Source organism: Equus quagga, chromosome 17 (genome assembly GCF_021613505.1).
Source record: "Equus quagga isolate Etosha38 chromosome 17, UCLA_HA_Equagga_1.0, whole genome shotgun sequence".
Classification (NCBI taxonomy): Eukaryota; Metazoa; Chordata; class Mammalia; order Perissodactyla; family Equidae; genus Equus; species Equus quagga.
Window position 1 is genome coordinate 33,849,908 of NC_060283.1, and position 16,533 is coordinate 33,866,440.

At 53.5% G+C, this 16,533-nt stretch overlaps 1 long non-coding RNA gene across 1 annotated transcript; it reads right to left on the reverse strand.

Annotated features, from left to right (window-relative positions):
- Positions 1–3,433: 3,433 nt before the first annotated feature.
- On the reverse strand, positions 3,434–16,237 carry LOC124228603 (uncharacterized). Its single transcript, XR_006885742.1, has 4 exons — positions 16,152–16,237; positions 15,917–16,055; positions 7,056–7,209; positions 3,434–5,022 (listed from the first exon to the last, which is right to left on the reverse strand). It is a non-coding gene; the product is annotated as an uncharacterized LOC124228603 (long non-coding RNA).
- Between the last annotated feature and the right edge of the window lie 296 nt (positions 16,238–16,533).

Below are 16,533 nucleotides of genomic sequence, written 5' to 3' on the forward strand. Positions count from 1 at the left end.
ACCACCTCTCCTGGGTGGAGGAGGAGCCCACTGTGGGCTTCTGACCCCACCCGGGGGCAGGGCCGGAGCCTGAACACACTCCCGGGGCCCTTTAGGCTGGGATGTCTTGGTCACAGCAAAGCTCAAGGAGAAGTGACACAGGAGGCCCCCCACCCGTCACCCTGACTCTCACGTGGGGGCGGGTGCTTTGACTTCCCAAAGAAACACGGTCACATTTTCCCAGGAAATTTTGTAAAGCGTTTGGGAACATGTGGTTATTTCTTTTCTAAAGCTGCCCAGGGACCTAATTATAGGACACCGTGTGCAGCCGAGTTCAGCTCCCTCCAACATTATGAAAGAGCTAAATGAATGTCAGGTTTCTCCTTATAAAAAGAAACAGAAAATTTTACCAGAAAGCAGTGGGTGGGTCAAAAAGGAAAAAAAAAAAAGAGCAGAGGAAATGAGGCAAAGGGGAAGGCAGGGATGCTGGGGGTACGGAAGCTGACCAGCAGGGAAAATGCTGGAAAGACAGCAGGCTGAGGAGAGAGGCACTCCTCCCTGGGTGGTCGTGCAGATCAGCTGGAAAGCTGCTTTAAAGTGCAGTGTCTAGGATGCCACCCCACCCCCAAGTCCCAGTATGGGGTCCTGGGCGCTTCCAGCCCCCAGTTCATTGGGCAGCACCCCAATGTGGGGAATGGCGCTCTCCTGCTCCTCCCACACCCGCCCAGACTGACTCTTCTAGGGCTTTCTTTCCTGGCTCCTGCTCCACTGCCTGACCCTGGGTGTTGACTGTCACCTCCTCACCCCGTGCAGCCCTGGGCCAGCTCACACCCCCTTGTGCTTTAACGTCATCATTCGATACGATTCAGAAGTCGGTGCCAACATCCCGACTTCTCCCCAGAGCTCCAGACCCGCATATCAAACGGCCCCTTGTCCCAGTCTACCGGACCCCAAGCCCACCCCTCCAACATACCCTTTAGGCCCCTTTCATACCTGCCTTCTCCCAGTCCCGACAGCTGACTGCTCTCTGTTCTTCCTCTCTCCTTCCCCAACCCAAAGCCCTGCTGCTCAGACACACAATCAGATACCGATTTCTAGCGCTGGGCTCAGCAGAGGACAAAGCCGACCAAAGTCCTTCCCGGGCTTACCTCCCCGGGACCCCTTCCCCCAAATCTGCCTTATCTCCTCCCTCCTCTCCGCACCCGTTGGTTGGACCCCGACCGTCTCTCTCTCTCTGGGCTGTCACATGAGCAGAGTCTCTGCAGCTCCTGTTTCCCCAGAATTTCTGGCCCCTGCCGGAGGGCAGACGTGAGTCCCCAGACCATGCCCTTGGGGGTAGGGATGGAGGGGCCGCAGGTGGAGGTAGCTGGAGCCCACGGAGATGTGGAGACCCCATTGGATGTCCACGAGCAACTCGGTGGAGCTTTCACCAGTGAGACTGCAGGACTCAGCCGGGCAGCAAAGGACATAATGAAAGGACTGTCTGGGGTCCCGACTGGAGCAGAGCCCCCTCCAACATGTGGACATGGAGTCCCTGGTTGCCAGGGCAACCAGAGAAACGACTTGTGTGTCCTTCTTTCTATTGTGCAAGCGCAATGACCCTGGACATTCGAGGTGCCCAGGTCCCAGTAAAACAGTAAAATGACACAACTGCTCCCTGGGGCCCAGGGGCATCACTCGGCCCCTGCAGGTGGCGAGGTGACCAGGGAGGCCAACCCCGCTGACTTAACATTTGGCAGCGGTTGTTCCCGAGCGCAGGGCCAATCTACGCACACTTGGTATTTAAAGGAAGTGAAAGGTTTTGCAGAAATCTGGATTAGGTGTTTGTGAGAACGCAGGACCATTACTTAATTCTTTAATTGGCAGGAATTTGGAGAAACTTCTTTGTTGGGTCTGTACTTGCCCCGTTGGGTATCTGAAGTTCTCCGAGAGAAAATCAAATATACTTCACTTAGAAAAGCGGTTTTAAACGTGGGAGGGAATTCAATTTGCTGAGTTTGTAAATAAAACTCAGAATTTGATTTGTTCAACTCAGATTAAGACAGCAACAGTTAACTTCTTAAACAAGACTGCATTTTGTATAACATTCACTAGATTTAAGAGCAGGATAATACGATTTGGGGAAAGGCAGATTTCTGGGTACGTAACTTTTTTATGTTGAAGTGTCTGCTCAATTGTAAATAGATCTTCTGTGGTATGAACCTGCTGTAGGCATCAGAAAGTCACACGACGAGAGGGGAGGGACTTCAGCGTTATTCTCCTGGACTCGTGCAGCCAGGTGTGTCTGTTACGGTTGTGAAAGCAAAACACCAATGAATGTGTAACAAGAGCATCGCTCGTTCCTACCAGGTTGCCCTCAAGACTCCCCACAGGCCACAGGATAACACCAAAGTTACTGCAGGGGTCGCGTGAGATCCCTCCTGACACTGGCACCAGGAGAGTTCCCGCCACCGTCCTCCACGCTGGTCAGGCTCTAGCAGCGCCAGCTTAGTGTGGGCCCCTGGCCACCCGGTGCCATCCCTCTGTCTAAACACTTCCACCCACTCGTCCATCCTCCATATCCAGCCCGGGGTCACCTTCTCCATGAAGCCTTCCCGGACTCTCCCGGGTGTGACAGACCACTCTCCTCGGCCCCCCACCTTCCCAGGTCCGGGCAGCTCACCCATCAGAGTGCCCTAGAAACGTGGCTTTGCATCTCAGCTTCACTACCTTGAAGGCTGTGTGACAGCAGGCGGATGCCACCTGCCCCTGCAGCCTCAACACCAAGCACTGTGTCTGATGTTCGACCATCACTCAACCTGCATCCCTCCTCTGCGAGTTCAGGAGCAGGGGGTCTGTGCTGAAGTGGAGCAGGAGGGCCTGGTTGGGAGCTTGGACCCTCAACTGGGAGGGCACCGCCGAGGCACAGCCCACGGGCCACACGCCCTACTGTGGGGCTGCAGGTCCCTGCAACCCACTGGGTGAATCATGCCTGCAGGAATGGCTGGCGGCAGCAAGGCCAACTGGGGAGTGAGGCACTGACTGGTTGGGTGGGGCTGATCCCACATCTGCTCTGTTACCCCCAGGGGGTTGGCCTATCAGGGGACCCGGAGCAGAGCCAGGCTTTGGGTCAGGCTATGGGTGGAGGGCCAGGGGCCGTGGCTTTGCTCCTGGAGGGCTGCAGGACAGGCCTGGGGAGGCCAGGGAGACTGCACGTGCTTCCATCAGTGCCTCTGAGGGAACAAAGCAGGGTGCAAGTCCCAGAGTTCCCGTCCGTCCATCCAGCCAACTCAGACATACTTTTAGGAAATTACCTCTTTCTGTTATTTACCTTGAAGCTAGGAGGATTTTTAGCCCGAGATCAGCCCCTCGGGTCTCCATCTTGATTCCTGCGGAAATGACGGGGTGTCCAGTGAGGACTGGCCAGACCCCTGAGGCAGGGCAGAGCCCCCGTGAGACCCCAGGGAGGTAGCTGTCCACTTGCCTCCGTTTCACCTCTAGCGCAGGGCAGGGATCAGGAAAGACCATGTGCAGCAGGAAGGGTCCGCAACAGCTGAGATGGCGTTGGGAGGACCAGGGCACCACCATCCACGGCCTGTGCACAGCGCTGGCTGGAACTACTGTGGGGGCCTCCCCCACTGCACCCCAGTAACTGGGACCAGGCCGACCCAAGAGCTGAGCCCACTGTCCCACAAGTTCAAGCGTGCAAACAGGGGTTCCCATGCTAAACCCGGGCCCGTGATACCTGTGAAACCTGACTCGAGGCCTCTGGAAAGACGTCGCTGAAAGTGGAGCCAGCATTTAGAAAGATGACCGCAAAGCCAGCCAGTGCATGGATGTCCACGGAGCCCCTCCCCTCTGGGCACGTGCAGGGGGATACACACTCAGCCAGCGGCCACCAGGACGGCCTTTCATAGACAGCGATGCCCCCAGTCACTGACGGATTCACCATCACTATGAGCACCGAGGGTCTGGGTGCTCCTCAGAGGGGTCCAGGGCCTCCAGCACGTTCCCTGGTCACGCCTCCTGTGCCCACGAATACCCTCCAAGGGGAGTCTGTAGTTGACATCTTCGGGAAGGAGGCCCCTCGAAGAGAGGCTTCTGCAGCTATGCAGAATCCACAGGATTCTGGTTTCTCCAAATGTTGGTTTGTGTCCCAGAAGTCATACACACTGACGCAGACACACTCACGCACACACAGACTCACACCCACACGCACACACGCACATCTCTCTCTGGGTCACACACACACCCACCCCCTCTCACACACGCGCACACACCCTCTGAAGTCACTTCAAGCCTTAAAGGACTCAGCATCGACATGCCCAGCAGACCCTGTGAGGGATGCACGGCTGCTTCAGCAAGAGCTTGCCCCTAAGGTCCCCCCACCCCCCCGGGGCCTCATCAAAGGGACGTGCATGGTTTTAGAGGGGCTCACACAGCTGCCGGAGCTGCCTGGGCTTTCTCAGTGTTGCTGTTTGGAGTTGGATGAGCTCCCTGTTATCAGTCCCCTGTCTTGCCCTGAAGGTCTGCTGCTTTCTGGAATGTTCTTATCGGGTCTGCCTCAGGGCAGCTATGCAACTCAGCAAGATTTGGCCAACGCCTGACGTCAGATGAGCTCCACGCAGGTCCCGTCTCGCCTGCAGACGCTCTTCCCACAGGCTGCCCAGCCTCGCCTCTTCTTTCCCAACGGGCCCATTGCAAAACTCCACAGATTCACGGAACTGGGAATGCACAGGACACCGAGGCCCCCATCCCGTGAGCCTGACACATCTCATCATGTTCTGGGAAAGGACATGGATCAGGATGAGAGTTTTAGAGCCCAAGGACTCCTTTATAGTTATGCTGGTTTACTTAGAAAGATCTGGAATAAACTCAGCTGTCAACATAGCTGTAACCAAAATTGCTGCTAAAATTTATGCTGAACAGTCAGTGTCCAAGAAGGTAGGAGGGGCCCTCACTCACACAGAGTTACATTGGTACAGCATTGTTTCCAGAAGACAATTCGATAGTAAGAGTTAAGAGCCTTGAGCACGTCCATACGGTTCAACCTCAGGAAAGAATCTGAAATGCAAACCAAGATGTAATCACAAAGATATTTACCACAGCAGGATTTATAGGTGGAAAACTGAAAATAACTTGGCCGTCCCTTCACTTAGGGAATTGTTAAATAAGTTAGCATGCACAACAGAAACTCACAAACCAGTGCTAAACACCGTCGAAAGGAAGTTGTTAGTGATACTGGGGGAAAAAATCTATAATATCAAGAAAAAGAAACAGGAAAACATGAACCAAACTGCACTTGCATCATGAACTCAGCTACGGAAAGAAAAGAGCTCAATCCCGCCGAGATACAGCAGGAATAGACAGAGGCCCGTACTGAGATGCTTCCTGCCAAGTGGGGCATTGTGAATGACATTTTCCCGCTTCTTTTATATTTTCTATACTCTCCAAACCTAGTATGCAAAGTGTACGTTAACTTTATAATCCGCAAAAATAAATTAGAGATAATGTTAAATAATGTTACACTGATTGTAGAAGTCAATAGCCATAATTAAAATTCCTTTTTAGAGGTTTCTATTTTAATAATCCCCGGTTCCTGGTGTCTGGGGAGAAATGGGAATTATGTACAGCTGCTCCTCATCACAGCCCCAGTGACCAGAATTGAAAAAGGCTGACAACCTCCATTCAGAGTGCTCAAGGCAGATGGTGATAAAATCTGGCCCAGAAAGAACTCAGGATATTTCCTCATTGGTTATCAAGCTGGCAGATAGAATTTCTACTGCTTTCCCTCCCTTTTACCGGAAGAAGATGGCAGAATTCACGAGAGTCTCATCTAAATGTTCTACTCAATGAACCACGTGGACAACCATCCATGTCCCATGGCCTCCCGGGGAAGGATCGGGGTGAAGGACGGGACCCTCGCCTCTGCTCCCCACTCCCCGTCTTCTTCTGTGTTTCTCTCCGAACCAGCCCAAGCGTGGAAGCCCGGAGCACTCCTCCATCTCAGGATGACTGGGAGGGGAGAAGCACCTGCAAAATTCTCCATGTGAGGAGCTCCCTGCCGTCCTCACGGATGAAGCCAGAAAGGGCCCCTGTGGAGAAGAGTCTGAAGGAGAGGATGAGGAGCAGAGGAGAACAAGATGGCCTGGGAGGGGCATCATGTGCCCAGTGGGCTACCACCTCCCAATGAACAGGAGCAGAGCACCTCCCAAGTCTAACCCGGAGCCCGTGTGACTCGACTCGATGGAGATGTGCAACGCGTCCAAAGGAGAAGGTCAGGTGCATACCATGGGAAAGCCGTGGTCCAGTCATGGCAGCCCGCCTGCTGAGATGACGATGCTAGCAGGAGTGATGACTGGGCTGAGGTGCACCAAAAACGGGAGAGGACGGGGTAGCCAGCATTCCTCCAGCCACGTAGTGGCATCCAGCAGGGGCCAAGGTCCCAGACAACGGCAAGGAGGAGAGGTAGTGGACAGGGTGGGGCCCCACGCATTTCCCACTGTGTGGATCAAGCTGCATCCACCATGGGGGCTCTCCAAGCATTCGGTTTCCAGGGAACAGAGAAGAGCGGGCCCTGGGTCGCAGATGCAGGACCAGGCCCTGGAACTGGTTCCGGGACCCGTGGCCCCAGGCCATGTTCCATTTGGCTCCTTTCACATCTACTTGGTTATCGTCCATAACCTCTCTTGCTTTCTTTTTTTTTTTTATCTCGTTTTATTTTTAAGGCATATCATACATGGCTGTTTTATATCCTCTATCTGAGCGTGCCAATCTCTCCAGTCCTTGAAGGTGTGAATCTAACAGGCTTTTTGCAAACTTCAGCTCATTTTAGCTGCTTGTGCACCTTCTGGTTTGTCATTATGAGTTCAGATTAGGATGACGTGAATCTGTAGGATCACTTAAGGGACAGGCCTTAAGACAGAGACCAGCCTCTCGGGGGCTTCTCGCTCGGTTCTTCCGGGACCCCAGGCACCACCAACACTTTCTTCCCCTGGGGGTGCTGGCTCGAAAGGAACCGAGGGCCCATGGCTTCCTTCCTTTTACCCATGGGTCAGTTAAGATTTCTGCTGGGCAGCCCCGCCTCTCTTACTCACCTGTCCGTCTGTCCCGTCTCAGCTCACAGCTTGTTTTTCCGCTTCTCTTTAGACACTCATTCACTTTATCACAATCCCAGCTGTGTCCGGAAAGCAGTTTTCCTTGTCTGCCCAGGATCTCGTTGTACGGTAGCAGGTCATCCAGGACGTCATCCTGCAGAAGTGGGAGTCCACATGTCCCCTTGTAATGAGCGTCCCGCTTCCTTTGTGTTTGTGTGTTTATGAGAATCCCCTGCCCTTCTGTGCACAGGGCCGATTTCCACATCTCTAAAGTCCACAGGTTCAGACCTTGGTCAGAGCTCATACCATCAACAAGTCCTGAATGCACTTGCGACCTTATATCTAGGGGTCACCTGGAGGCCAGGGACAGACCACGGGGACCGAAGGCCACTGTCTCCACAGTTCCCTCCAGGCCTGAGGGCAGAAAGGAATTGGGGAGCAATCTTGCCCTGCCTCCACGGCCCTGGCACTCACCACTCACCTCCTGTCCTTTCTCAGAGCCAATGAGGACCTCTGCCCTCAGCCCTAAAGGAACGCATTTAGGAAAAGCAGCAGAGCATCCTTCTTCCACCTAAGGGCCCGGAAGCCTGTGGACAGGAGGCCCCGTCTCCCCTTTAGCTGATCCCTTGCCTCAGCCACACCTCCTCGGAGGGGAGGCCTCTCTGGTCAAAGGCAGGCTGCAGCAGCCTTGACCGGGCCTGGCCGGCCTGAGCGGGGTTGCAACCAACGGCTGGAACACATCTCAGGGTTTCCTTAAGGTCCAGCACAGCCAGTCACCCTCTGCAGAGGCCAGAGCATCTTTGGTGGGGCCTGGTATGTGCATCCTGCCTCTCTGGACCATCCCTCGCCTGGTGGCAAAGTCATAGTCAAGGTCGTCAAGGTCAAAACACGGCCTGAGCTGGAAGCCTCTGGCCCAGGCCACAGCAGACAAAGCCTCGCCCAACAGAAAGCTTGCAAACCCTCGAGGTCACACGGTGCTGCATGTATCCGAACCCAAAGGCCCGAAGCCACGCATCCTCACCAGGCGAAGCCCCCTCGCCTGTGCATTCTTGCCTCCCTCTCCACGCCTTCATTTCTCAGACTTCCTACCTCTGGGCATTGGGCGTCAAGTCTTCAGCTTATACTCAGAACCCTTCTTCCCTGCCCCAGCTCAGAGCCAATTGAAAGTAGGAGAAAAAAGAAGAAACATGGAGCCCAAATTATTGCCCTTAAGACTAATAAATTGAATCTCTGCCTGGCCCTCTCAGGACGCTCCCCTTGGCATCCGCCACCATGTCGCGAGAAGCCCCAGCCACGGCAGAAGCTGTGTGTTGCTGCTCTGGCCAACAGCCCCGCCGGGGTTACCAAGCCCCAGACTTCAGATGGCCCATGGTAGGCTCCAAGCAGCCCCAGCTGATGCCACGTGGGGCCCACAGGAGCCATCAGTGCCCAGCCCTGCCCCAACTTCAGGTTCTTGAGCAAAATAACTCTGTCATCCATCACTTTGAGCCAAGGAGCTCTGGAAGTTCATGAGGAACTTGGGAAAGGATGGCCAGAGGCTTCCGAGAGGGCAGGAGGGGTCCACCGGAAGTCTGTCCTGCCCACCGCAGCCTGGTGCCTGGGGTCGGGCCCCAGCACCCTCCCTCCCACCTCTGGTTCTGATGCTGCCGTCTGCACCATCGTCTCCCCACCATTTGTCTGAGCATCTCAGCCCTGGGGCCGCCACTCCCATCACACCTGATTCCCGGAACCCAGACAGACCCAGCACCCAGCCCTGAGAGCCACACAGGAGGGCGTGCAGCGTCTCTCCCCGCACAGGGCTGCCCTAATGCTGAGACGATTTCTGCTCCAGAGTGCCGCCCAGGCACGGCAGCCCCACAGAACCCTAGGACATTCCAAGCCAAGCCCCCAGCCTGTTTTGCAACTTCTGGCTGACGGCTGCACGGCCAGATGTGGGCCAGAGCATGAAGTACGCTTTGATGTTTCTTTCCTAATCTCTGGGGAATCTGCAGCCACCCCCACAGCGCACCACCCCTCACCCCCAGGAGAAAAGAACCAAAGAATCGCTTTCCTGGGCCTGGAGAGGAAGGGGCCTGACGGGCGGCCGCTGAGGGGCAGCAGTGTCGTCTGGCCAGGACAAAACTGGAGGCATGGGGGCAAAACTACGTCGGGGTAGATGCAGCTGGAGGCAGTGAGGTGTGGCAGGAGCAGCCTGAAGGTCTGGCCTCAGGGGAGGGGCAGGCTGCTCCCACAGTGGGGGCCGGGGCAGTGATGACCAAGGAGGGACCTGCCCAGGGGCAGCCCTGACCGCAGGAGCCCCACCTGCTCCTTGTACAGCCCTGCAGGCACGCGGAGGGATGCAGGAGCGGGGCACACTCTGGGGTTCAGATCCGGGAGCTTCCTAGGGCCCCCGTTCCTCCCCCTCTTTGGGCTTGCTCAAGATTACACTGGAGAGAGCATCCGTAGAAGGTCCTCTGGGGTCCTGGGGCGCTATGTACACAGACTCCAGCGCCCCTCAGCCCCACTCTCAGCCAGGCAGGCCCAGCAGCCTCGCTACACAACCAACCGCCCTTGCACTGGTTTTCTCTGTCTTCGTGGAAAGATCTCCTTTCTCACTGCGGTGGGAGGCGCCAGGAAGCGGAGGGGTTAGGTTTGACACCATCAAGTGGCAGCCATGACCAAACCGTGTGACTGTGCGTGCAGGACAGCGTGATCCCTCCTTCAGGCAGATACACTGTGTGCCGCAGCTCGCATCGTATCTCAGCTCCATCAACCACCTGCCCCAGGGTTACCCCCATTTTACAAGTAAGGGCACGCTTGTCCAGGACACTTAGGTAAGGCTCTTGAGATCGCACAGCCAGGAGGTTCTGGAGCCTGGGCCCGAGCCCTCCACCCCGGGGAGAGGCAGTCCTTAGCTGGGGGAAGGTGGGAGGGCACGGGACTGCACAGGGTCTCAGGCACCAAGGTCTGTCTCCTCCATGCAGCCGGTCCCCGGCCCGGTCCTGGGGTCCCGGGCAACAGAGACGGGGCTGGGGTAGGTTCCGTCCATCAGGGAGGTGTAGAGCCGACTGAAACATGGTTCCCCAAACACCTTGGAGACCAAACCAGCCTGCCCCGAGGTTGCAATTCCAACACCTCAGATACAAACAACAGAGAGAAACCCCCCCTGCCTAAAACGTCTCTCTTTGGGATGCTGATTACGTCCCATTTTTTTACATGAACCCTGTTTTCACGGGTGCTCAGTCTGTGAAAGTTCAGGAGCTCCACACGGATGATATGTGCACTTTTCTGCATTAAATTAGATTTCAATAAAAGGATTTTTTTTAAAAACTACATTTCAAGGCAATTTTCCCCAGAAAGGTCTTCCTGGCAGTTGCTTTTGAGCTGTTCTACTCCCTCCCTGAGGCTTCAGGCAACTAGAGCCTTGGTCCTCATTTAAATCAGAAACACAATATTTAAAGAACAATTTCCCTTTAAAATGATTTATAAGCCATGGAGGGCTGTGTCACTGCGACAAAGAATGTGACAGCTCTTCATGAAGCGGTGTAAACAAGTCCTCAAGGCTCGCGGTTGGGGCATAGAGTCAGTGTGTAATCAGGTATTGCTTGCTTTATTAACGAGACAAAACAAAGGAGGAAAGAGTATGTATGTTCCTGGCTGTATATGCATAGACGTACCCGGGACACAAGAAGCTGGTAAGTCTGGAGCCTCTGGGAAAGGAAACTTCTGGATGGATGAGGACTGGGCTAAGAGAAAGATGCTTCTTTCCATGGTATCCATTTCATACCTTTTGAATTTTGTGTCAGGTGAATTATTACCTATTAAAAATTAATTTGGAGTCCGGCCCCGTGGGCTAGCAGTTAAGATCAGTGCTCTCCACTTCGGCAGCCCAGGTTCACAGGTTCGGATCCCAGGCACAGACATACACCACTCATCAGCCATGCTGTGACAGTGACCCACATACAAAATAGAGGAAGATTGGCACAGATGTTAGCTCAGGACGAATCTTCCTCAGCAAAAAAAAAAAAAAAAAAATCACACACCACATTAATTTGATTACTAAAAAGGTTAAGCCTTATAAAAAGAAGGTCATGTTTTCCATTATCGCTCATTCTCTAATCAGGTTCCTTTTCATGGGCTTCTCTTACCTAAAAGGAGGAATTCGAAAATGCTTCCCACAAACGCCATTTGTAATAACAGATGCAAACATTGTAAGCGTGAGGAAGTGGGGCTTGCTCTTCAGTAGCTGAGAGAAAAGACAATTGTTTTCCACATTAAAAGTGTACGGGAATGCACATGCTCAGTGCACACGCTGATCAAAATTCCCCAAATGATACTCAATCAGAGCTCATTTTCCCAATTAAAAAAGGCATATTTAAGCTGCGGAAAACAGTGTAACAATTTCTCAAAAAAATAAATGGAGAACTCCCATAGGATCCAGCAGCTCCACTTCTGGGGATATATCCAAAAACATGGAAAGCAGAGTTCTGAAGATATTCACACAGCCGTGTTCAGAGCAGCGTTATTCACAACAGCTAAAACGTGGAAGCAGCCCAAGTGTCCATCGAGGGATGAATGGGAAATGGAATGCTATGTATCCACACAAAGGAGTACTATTCAACCTTACAAAGGAGAGGAATTCTGACGTGTTACAGCATAGGTGAACCTTGAAGACATCGTGCTAACAAACCAGATACAGAAACACAAATAGTGTACGATCCGGCTTCCATGAGGGGCCGCAGTCATCAGATTCACAGAGACAGAGAGTAGAAAGGTGGGTGCCGGGGGTGGGGGATAGGGGTGAGTGTCTAATGGGGACAGACTTCCAGTTTGGGAAGATGAGAAAGTTCTGGAGATGGATGGTGGGATGGCTGCACAACAACGTGAATGTGCTTAACGCCACTGAACTGTGCACCGAAAAATGGTTAAAATGGTAGATTTTAACTTATGAACACTTGATCACAACATTTTCTAAAAAGCGTATATGATGAAAGAGCCTTCCTTAAACAGAGTAGCCATTTCTGTCGTTCCAGGCTACAGCCCAGCTCAGGGGACACGCACAGCATGATCTGTAAGATTTTGCCCCAACTTGTAAAAAGCCGGAGGCGAGGCGTTTACAGACCTGACCACAAACCGCCCGACAGCCCAGCGGCCACCTGAGAGCTGGTCCGAGAGCTGGTCTGAGAGCTGGTCTGCAGGGTGTCGTTCTTGCTGCCCAGGTGCCCTGGCCGTCGTCTTCCCAAACAGCTCTGCCGTGCTGGCTCCTCTCCAACCCACCCCAGGAGCTGCCCAGTCACCCGCCTCCTCCCCTTTAACTGTCAGTCACCAGTCAGGGAGGCACTTAGGTTAAAAAAAAGATAATTTCCCCATTTTCAATTTTCCAGAAGCTGAGAGCTTCGTGGGTGGGATGAGAAGAAGGAAAAACACATTTTCCACCTCTTCCATCTCAGTCCACTCTCGTTCATAGGGGCCACAATCAGGTAAACAGTTGCAGATTCTAATACGGACATTAAAGCTCAGTTTGCCAGGAAAAGGGAATGCAGGAAAGTTGCTGTGAGGTGGGTCACAGTGGCAGAAACACTTCTGCCTGCACGCAGAGACCTTGTCACTCGTGCAGGCCACAGGAGCCCTGAGTGGAACAGCTTGGTCACTGCACGGCCACACTCAGGCCCTGCTGGGGCTAGGCAGGGCTCCGGCAGCTTCTCCCCGGGGTTGTGCTCAGAGGCGGCAGTGGGCTGCAGCGCCGGCCTTCTCTTTCTGCATCTGTGCGTGATGACCATCCCATACCAGGTTCTGTGCTGGGCGAGAGAGCGTCAAGGACCAAGACGGAGCCCGTCTGGGGCTCCCAGAGCCGGTTGTCAGGGCAGCGGTGGCACCTGGAGAGCCAGATGCTCACAGACAGCCTCTCAGTTCAGCCAGCCACCCCCACCCCCCACCTCAGCAAGGAGGAAACTGAAGCTCCGGAGGTCAAGGGCCTGCCATCTCTGACACATTCTCTTTATCCTGGGCGCCTCCAGAGGCAGAGTTGAGTCACAGACTTAGGAGTGGGTGGTCTACTTGGCAAAGCAGTCCCAGGGGGCAGGAAGGCCTGAGACGGTCGAAACGGGAGAAGGGGATGCAGATCCAAGGGTGGGATGGCGCTGGCCAGCACTGCGGGGATGTTTGTCCTCCAGGTCCAGGACCCACTGGGCGTGAGGTCCTGTGGGCTGGGTGTGCAGAAGGGCCGAGCAGGGCATCCGGCAGCAGAGAAGCCCCCGGACATACCCGTACACAGGGGTCTGCCAACAACGGCTGAAGTAAAAAGGTGGAGAAGAGGGAAGGTGGGGTGCAGAGGGACCCATACAACAGCTGAGGGCATTGAGGCCCGGAGATGCGAGTGCTATGTGGAGAACACAGAGCCACAAGGGAGGCCAGCTGCCCGTCCCCAGGCCCACGCTCTTCCCACCAAACCAGCCACCAGTAACTTGAAACGGGAAGCTCGGCGGCCCCAGGGGGGCCCAGTAAAAGTCACTGCTGTAGAAGCACTGGGCACTGATGCCACCACTACCAGGAGTGCTGACAGCCCCACAGGCACTGAGCGCCTGCTGTATGCCTGACACAGGCACTGGGATCCAGAGAAGGGTACAGTTAGTCCCTGCCCCCGAGGGGCTCACAGGCCAGAAAAGACAGAAAAACTTGCAAATCAAGAAGAGATCGAAAGATATTTTAATCTTTGTTTGCTGGGGAAACAACAAGAAATCAGGGGATTGGCCGACTTTTCCTGGAGAGAAAAGAGGCCCTCAAAGAGGAGGGGACACCTACGGAGACTCAAGACGAAAAGGTGTCTGCAAAGCAGACCTAGGAAGGGGGGCTGCAGAGACTGGGGGCAGCTCGAGAACAGAGTGATGACACAGGACAGAGGACTGGGCATGGTTAGGGGGATGTCAGAGTGTTGGGGTTTATCCTGTGGAGTGAAGATTGGGGGAAGGTTTGGCCTGAGAAGAAACCAGAAGCTCAGGCCACATCTTGGATTGCCTCGTATGTCATACTCAGTGCATCAGTTAGCTATTGCCTTGTAAGAAGCATCCCCAGGCCTAATGGCTTAAGCAACAACTATTCATCATTTCCCACACGTCCGCGGGTGGACGAGACAGCTCCACTGACCTGGGCAGAGTCCTCTCATCTCCACCGGGCTCCCCCTGAGCTTAGCCTGAGTCTGGCTGGTGGTTGGCAGTCTGGGGCAGTTTCACTGCTCCCCAGGTGGTCTGTCATCCTCCAGAAGGCTCACCCTGGCTTGTTCTCGTGGTGGAGGCTGAGGTGTGCAGACAGGAGAGCCACAGGGCCCTTGACCCTCTGCTCTGCACCAACACACCCCACTTCCCCTGCACTCTGTGGGCCAAGGCAAGCCTCAGGGTCAGGCCAGATGCAGGGCGTGGATGCTGACTTCCCCTCTGGATGGCGGGAGCCACCGGTCACATTGCAGAGAGAGGTGGAGACAAGCACCACTTTCTCAACGCACCACATGGCAGAGTACAGCACCCTCTGACGCTGGACAGCCATTGAGGGGTTTTACTGGAAAGTGAAAACATCAGATTTGTTTTTGGGAAAAAGAATTAGCCAGTTGACTCGTGGCTGCTGTGTGTCCAAGTGACAAGCCCTGGTCCGTCTGCAGTGTTCTTGCTCTGTGGTACAGCATCAGCAGGCGTTTTTCTCCTGGAGGTTAGAGTTCTTCTGGGTGGAAGCCTGGACTGTAAGCACTGATGGTCCTCAACCCTTTACTCTACAGACAGGATGTGGATCCGGGGAGGGAGGTGACGGCTCCAAGGCCAGGTGTCCCCTTGGGAAGAAGGGGACCAAGAGCTGGGTCTGTGGGCCACCAATCCACTCTCTTTCAACCACAACAGCTTCACCCCAGTTTTCTGGCACGCTCCTTCACGCCTTGAAAAGATAAGTGGCAACAACTACAAAGGCAGTTGGAGAGGAGTTTAGATACTAAAGTCCTGGTTTTGACATATATTGATCAGATTCAGGGCTTTTGGATGTAAACAGAGAAAACGAACCAAAATTAGAAAGAAGGAAAACCAGGGCGGGCCTGGTAGCATAGCGCTTCAGTTTGCACACTCCACTTCGGCGGCCCAGGGTTCGCGAGTTCAGATCCCAGGTATGGACGTACTCATCGCTCATCAAGCCACACTGCGGCGGCACCCCACATACAAAGTGGAGGAAGATGGGCACAGATGTTAGCTCAGTGACAATCCTCCTCAAGCAAAAAGAGGAAGATTGGCAACAGATGTTAGCTTGGGGCCAGTCTTCCTCACAAAAAAATAAACAAATAAAAGAAGGAAAACCTTGGCTAGAAACTTTTCTAATAAAACACTCACAGCTTGATACACAGACATTGTTAACTTTAGTGGGGGCCGCTGCCAACTTTTCCCAGGCCATTGGTGCATGAAAACAATGTAATATAGTGATTCAATTTTCTCAAGAATCAGTTAGCAATTAAACCGAGAATGTTTGGGAACAGATATTAAATTCTAAAGAGAATTGCCATTTAAACTTTAACTTTTCTGAGCAACGAAGGGATAATAGGGAACAGCAAGGAAGTTTCTCTTGAATCTCAGTGAGGAAATTATAAAAATTGAGGTCAAATGCCCTTTGGGATTCTTTAAATGAATCGGTGACCTTGATATGGTGCTAGAAAGCAGCAAGGGCATTGGGGATTGTCTAATGGGGTGTTCGTCTGCCTTTGTCCCAATTATCAGATCTGGGGACATCCAAAGAATTCTTGGCACATTGGTTATGGGTCATTGGAAGCATCAATTGGTCTAAGCAGATGGTTCTAGAAATATAGAGTCTGTCTACTGTAGGGAAAATACGCATGAGCAGGAATCATTCCACCTTACCTTCATTTCTTCATTCATCCAACAATTTTCAATGTATACTTAGAAGATGCCACATATTGGGCATAGACAAGGCCCCACAACACAGCAGCGAACACTGTGAGTGGGGACCCTGCCTTCCAGGTTCAGAAGCCTCAGGGAACTGCAGGGGAGACAGACAGGAACGCGGTGCTCAGAATCCTTATCTTTGTTAGAGAAGACCCAGGCTCCGCTGCCGGCTGGGGTGTGGACAGTTCACCTTCTTCTTGTCTGTTCAATGAGGGCTAGCCTGGGTTGTCTCCAGTCTCTCCATCACCCCATGGTTTGTCAGCAGCGGTTAAGAATCCACAACACGGAGTTTGAGGTTTAATAAATCCTCTGGCCTCCTCTTGTTCAGCCAAACGGGTCTGACCCGTCCATCCGGCTTTTCCAGGGCTTGGTTTTGGCGCACACATGCAAACACTATGTGAATTTTATCAGGAAGCGCTTTAGAAATGTAATTAATTGTTGTGGAAATTTGCTATTTGCGTGGACTGTCGATTACTCACGCTTATGTATGCCAAAGGGCAACAATTTCTTCAGAACCAGGATAACTGGGACCAACAGATCAAATACCCCCACATGGAGAATCGTGTCGTTGC